The 6,253-nt window shown below is 41.5% G+C and overlaps 1 protein-coding gene across 1 annotated transcript in view; it reads left to right on the top strand.

Annotated features, from left to right (window-relative positions):
• Window positions 1-6,253, top strand: part of LOC129701888 (dihydropyrimidinase-related protein 3-like) — a 202,377-nt gene that overhangs the window by 52,194 nt on the left and 143,930 nt on the right. The window lies entirely within an intron of this gene.

Genomic DNA, 6,253 nt, shown 5'->3' with positions numbered 1-6,253 from the left:
AATCTCCCCTGATCCACGCTCAGCGGCTGGACAATTTAGGAACATACGAGGAGAGTGAGGGAATCAGACCCCTCATCGAGTACCCGTGCACAAACCCCACCGTCGCCATAATGGTTTTTCCCACATAACAACTTTCAGTGTACAGCGTTGCAACTGATCACATTTGGTCAGGAACCATGACCTTTTGAAAGCCCTGACAAAGCAATAAAGAAATAACAACCACCCATATTTCACCGCTATGGCAGGTGGAGTGAGCAAGTGATTATTGAATACTTACTTAAAAGAAGTGAAACCAGCCTGAATTGGAAGAGAAAATCAATAGAAATAGAATAATATTGCCCTAAAGCTAATGGCAATTGTATAATGACCCTTTTAAAGCACCACACTTCCTTTTTTAATGGCTATGGTTTCCAATCTTTGTCAATAACACACTGTATACTTAAACTATCCATATAGTACTCAAATGATTATTGCAATACCATTTAGCTCCCAAAGGATTGTGTTTCTTCTGGAGTGAGGCAGAGCTATTATTATGTGGTCGGAGAAGAACGTTGTCTTAATGGAGTGGGTGCTTTTACATTATGCATCAGATATCTTACTTGATCTTGTCCCATTTTAGCCCTTCGGTTGAAGGTGAGCAGACTGATGTTGGAATGCATTTTGTGTTTACGAGCGACCCACTTTCTGTTGTGCTCGAGTTTAAAGTCCCCATCCTTAGCCACAGAGTGTACCTTTAGAGCGAAGCTTTGCATTGTCCTGGCGGCATAGAAATTTGTACAGCCAACTCGCAGCTCCAGCGAGCCAGTCTTGGTCCTGATCTCTGTGGCGTTTGCATTTTATTTTATGACCGTATGGGATTCATTCAGAAGCTCTGGTTTACTCCCACATTCCAAAGACCATTCCAGGTTGGTGGGTTCAGTGGATTCTGTAACTTTGCTCCCATGGAGGTGTATGGTAGAAGAATTGAGATAGCAGGAAAGGAATGGGTTGAAGGGAAATGAGTTGCCTGGAAACCCAGTAAGTTTTTCATGAGCTGAATTTCCTCTTTCTATGCCGCAGGAAAATATTAATTTAGTATAGTTTAGAGGTACAGCACAGAAACAGGCCCTTCGGCCCACCGAGTCCTCGCTGACCAGTGATCCCCGTACACAAGCACTATCCTACACACTAGGGACAATGTACAGTTTTTAACAAAGCCAATTAACTGACAAATGTGTAAGTCTTTGGAGTGTGGGAGGAAACTGGAGCACCAGAGAAATTCCACGCGAATGTACAAACTCAGTACCGACAGCACCCATAGTCAGGATTGAACCAGGACACTGGCTCTGTAAGGCAGCGACTCCACTATTGCGCCAGCCTTCATTCACACTCTGTCTCCGCAATATATTTAAAAGGTTAATATTGCCCGTCACCCTGCCATTTCCATGTCAGATAAGATTGCCGCAGTGCAGATAAAATTCAAAGAGTGAAATTATTGCCTCATTGCTGAACTCTCTAGAGGAGAAAAGCAAAAAGCTTCAGAATTGTGCAGCACTTAGCTTTAAGGAAAACATCTGAAATGAATATACAATGGGTTATACAAAAATACCATCTTGAGGACAACTCACTGGAGATTCTCACGGGAGTTGGGATTTTTGTATGTTCGGTGGATGGAGAGTTATTACTTGTCCTGTTTGGAATTTGACAATTGAATGAGTATGCCAAAACGTACTGAAAATCAATTTCATTTATGATTTCTTCATCAGCAGAAGTAATTTAGTATTTTTTGCGAAATGACCCTCTTCTAAAATTAGAGATTGGAAAAGGAAAAAGAAAGTAATCCTGATTACACATTGTCTTTCTTCCTGACATACATAATGTTTGATTAAAAACAATGCACATGCCACAGACCCGTGGAGAAGCTGGTACAAGAGACGGGGACGGAGGAGGTGGGGATTTCAGATGGAAACAACTGATGTTCCCTGAATTTTTTTTCGTTAGCTTCCTTTTCTGCTTGTCAATTGCTAAAGTACCTTTTAAGTGATCCTCTAATTCCCGAAAGAAATTCATTACAACTAATTTGGCCTGCGTAATACAGAAAATGTTCCCTAATTCATTAACGGTATCGTATCCAATTCCTGATATGAATACAAGCGTTTTGTTCTACATTTACCTCGCTTAACTGAAGATGCTGAGAAAAGAGACATAGGAGAAGACTTAGGCCATTCGGCCCCTTGAGTCTGTCCCATGTAATGACTACAACAGAGGGATAGCATATTGTTTATTGACGGGAATGAATTGACATTATTGTCTGAAGAGTTGATGTCTGCTGCCCTGACATAAAGGACTCTCCACATTATTGCGCAGTAGGAACTGGAGATGTTGGTTTACACCGAAGAGAGACAGAAAATGCTGGAGTAACTCAGTGGGACAGGCAGCATCTCTGGAGAGAAGGAATAGGTGATGTTTTTGATCGAGAACATTCTTCAGACCACGCTCCACATTAGGTCTTCCCGTCCACCTATCTCTTATTCCTCCGGCTCCAGCACGTAGATAGGGTTTAAGGCCCCAGCCTGTATCGGTGGTGGCATTGGTTTATTATAGTCATTGTGTACTGCGATACTGTGTGCTATCCTGTCAAATCGGACAAGACATGAGTACAACATAACCATACACAAATACAACATTAAGGCGAAAGGAAAAATAACAATGTGCAGAATATAGTGTTACAGACTTATAGTGTTACAGTCACAGAGAAAGTGCAGCTGAAAAAAAATTGCAAGGGCCACCATGAGGTAGGTTGGGAGATCGGCTGCTTGGAGAAGTCCTTTCAGTAGTCTGATAACAGCAGGGAAAAAGTTGTTCCTGAATCTGGTGGTGCATGCTTTCAAGCTGTTGTAACCTCTGCCTGATGGGAGAGGAGAGAAGAAGGAATGAGTCATTTTGTTTGCATGTGGACACAGGACAGAGTGTTTACTATTAAATGCAATGGTCAGTGTAGAGTTGCTTGTTTTTAATCACTCTCCTTACCCCATTGATCCAAGTTGTCTGCTGGAGGTCAGAGTGCTGTTCTGATGATCTTGTGAATGCTGGTCCTCAGAGCAGGGTGAGTGCAATTTTAAGAACTGCATGACTCCCCCAAATGACCAATGCAGCAAAATCATTGCACAAGGAGACTAAAAGCTTGCTCTATCAGGTTATTATTACATGGTAGAATTGCTTTCATTGGGGCGGCACGGTAGCTCAACGGTAGAGTTGCTACATTACAGCGCCAGAGATCCAGGTTCGATCCTGACTACGGGTGCTGTCTGTACTGAGTTTGTACGTTCTCCCCGTGATCTGCATGGATTTCCTCCGGGATCTCTGTTTTCCTCTCACATTCCAAAGATGTACAGGTTTGTGGATAATTGTCTTGGTATCATTGTAAATTGTACCTAGTGTGTGTAGGATACTGTTAGTGTATGGAGTCGGTGCTGACCCGGTGGGCCGAAGGGCCATTTTCTGCGCTGTATCTGCGCTGTAACCATGCACATTATCCTCACATGCAGAGTTTGTACATAGGAATCACAAATAGATTCACCTTTGTACAATCTATTTAAGTAAATGGAGAGATCTTGATCTCATTATATACGTGCAAGTTCATTCTTTATTCTTGCTGAAAACATTGGATATGGCAGATAAAAGTAGACCTTGTAATGTGAGGATATGAATCATACAATATACAATTTCCCTGGATATCACTGCAGCATATAAAGTAGCCAGATTACGGACAACTATGTTCTCAGTCAGTAACAAAAAACTACTTTGTTCTTTTACAATGTTATGTGCAGACAGCCAGAGGTCAAACTTGGATAGATTTATTTGGGTAGGATGTCCAATGTCATTGAAACATAAAAGCTTTCTCTCCCAGTGTGCATACACACAGGCTTTGCAGGCACAGAGGAACTGTAATCTGCAGAACTCCAGGAAGCATATTAGGATGAGAGGGGAAAATGCTGCAGGTTTCCCGCACATGTATCCCTGAAATTGTGCTGGAATATCACTGTATGGATTTTTGGATCCTGAAAGTCTAGATCCAGTCGCCAATCTTGTTTAAGATTTTCCCACATGTAATTGTTTTTCTACATCTGTTTTAAAGCTTTGGCTACGGTGCATTTATTTAATATAAAGGGATCTCTCTTGATATCTATAAAATGATGGAGAGAATGGTGGAGTTCGGTATATAGAATGTTTTCCATGTGAGAGGAATGTGACTTGGTCAGTACCCTTGATCTTGCACTGTGAAATTAATACTACTATTGTTACAAAATGCCATATCAACTACCATGACAAATGCCTCTGCAGATTGGTTTGTAACATATCAAGTGTCGCAAACTGATAACTTAACGCTCGGACTGATATATTTAGTTGTTTCAAGCTCTTAAATGAGTCAAATTCTGATAAGCTGGTAAGATATTGTTTAGAAATCACAATGGATTGGCATCTGGTTCACCCCATTCTGTTTAAACTCTTTAAACTTACTGGGGCCACGTTTTTCACTTTCCCCTCATGATCATCATGGCCCTTCTAACTCATTTGGCCCCCATTTCCCACATTCCATTTGAACTCGTCAGGCTCCCCTTTCCTGCATTTCCTTTATATACACAGGGATCCTGTGCTGGTTTATACCAAAGATAGACAAAATGCTGGATTAACTCAGCAGGTCAGGCAGCATCCCTGGAGAATGTGGATAGGCAACGTTTCTTCTTTAGACTTCAAGTTGGAAAAGGAAAAGGAGTCAAAGGGTAGCTGTGGAGAGTTGTATTTCTGATCGGAGGCTTGTGAACAGTGGTGTGCTGCAGAGGTCAGTGCTGAGTCCACTGTCGTTTGTTGTATACATGAGTCATTTGGATGACAATGTAGTTAACATTGTCAGTAAATTTGCAGATTATACTAAAATAGGTGGTATAGTAAACAGTGGGGAAGGTTACCCAAGTTTACAACAAGATCCAGATCAATTGGGAAGGAGGGCCAAGAAATGGCAAATGGAATTTAACTGTGACAAGTGTGAGGTGTTGCATTTCAGTATGTCAAACCAGGGTGGGACTTGCACAGTAAACGCTAGAGCCTTTGTGAGTGTTGCAGAACAGAGATATCTGTGAGGACAGCCATATCGTTACCTGAAAGGAGCAGTTCAGATGGACAGTGTGGTGAAGAAAATGCTTGGCATGCTTTTTTCTTTGGCATGTAGGTGGCTAAGGGGTGACTTTATTGAGGTGCACTAGATCTTGACTGGCATGGATAAGGTGAATACCCATTTTCCAAGGGTAGAGGATTCAAAAACTGGAAACCATAGGCACAAGGTGAGAAGCAAGAGATTTAGGAGAAATCCCAGAAGCAACTTTTTTACTCAAAGAGTAATACATACAGTATCTAGAAAGAGCTACAGAAATGGATACAATTACAACCTTTTATAAGGTACTTGAACAGATATATGGATAGGAAGGGTGTTGAAGGACATGAGTCAAATGCAAGCAAATGGGACTAGCTCGTTATGTAAACTTGGTTGGTATGGACAAGATGGGCAGAAGATAGATGCAAAATGCTGGAGTAACTCAGCAGGACAGGCAGCATCTCTGGATGCATTGAAGGAATGGGTGACATTTCGGGTCGAGACCCTTCTTCAGGCTGAGAGTCAGGGAGAGGGAGACTCTTCCCCATAATCTTGAAAATATTCTGAGTACGAATTTAATTGTCGATTGAAAGCTACTTCAGACATTTTTTTTAAATACTGGTTTTGTTACTTGATGTTATTCACCTTAAATTGACTCTATCATCTCAAAATTAAACAGCAAGAAATCTCTGGGCAGATTTTCAAATCACTGTTTGGATGAAAAGCGGTCAAGCTGAGTTTATTGTCATATGCACAAGTAGGGTGTGATACAGGCTCAATTAAAATCTTAGCCAAAGCAGCATCACAGGCACATAGACACGGGCAACACACAAAAACATAAATCATACAAATATTATACATAAATTACCCATAAATTCTACAAGACAGTACAAAGAACAAAACTGTGCAAAAATGCAAGACATTTGTGCAAAACACAAATAGAAAATGAGCTCACGATAGTGCAAGAGGCAGTCCGCAGTGTTCTATTGCCGAGGTGGGACTGGGTTGTGCAGATCCATTCATGAACCTGATGTTTGTAGCAAAGTAGGTGTTCCTGAACCCGGTGGTTTAGGGCTTCAGGCTTCAAGAATGAGCCTCGGAATGAGTAGGTTAACCTATGAT

Source organism: Leucoraja erinacea, chromosome 11 (assembly GCF_028641065.1).
Source record: "Leucoraja erinacea ecotype New England chromosome 11, Leri_hhj_1, whole genome shotgun sequence".
Lineage (NCBI taxonomy): Eukaryota > Metazoa > Chordata > Chondrichthyes > Rajiformes > Rajidae > Leucoraja > Leucoraja erinaceus.
The sequence above is the reverse complement of the archived record's forward strand: the minus strand, read 5'-3'. Positions and strand labels throughout refer to the sequence as shown.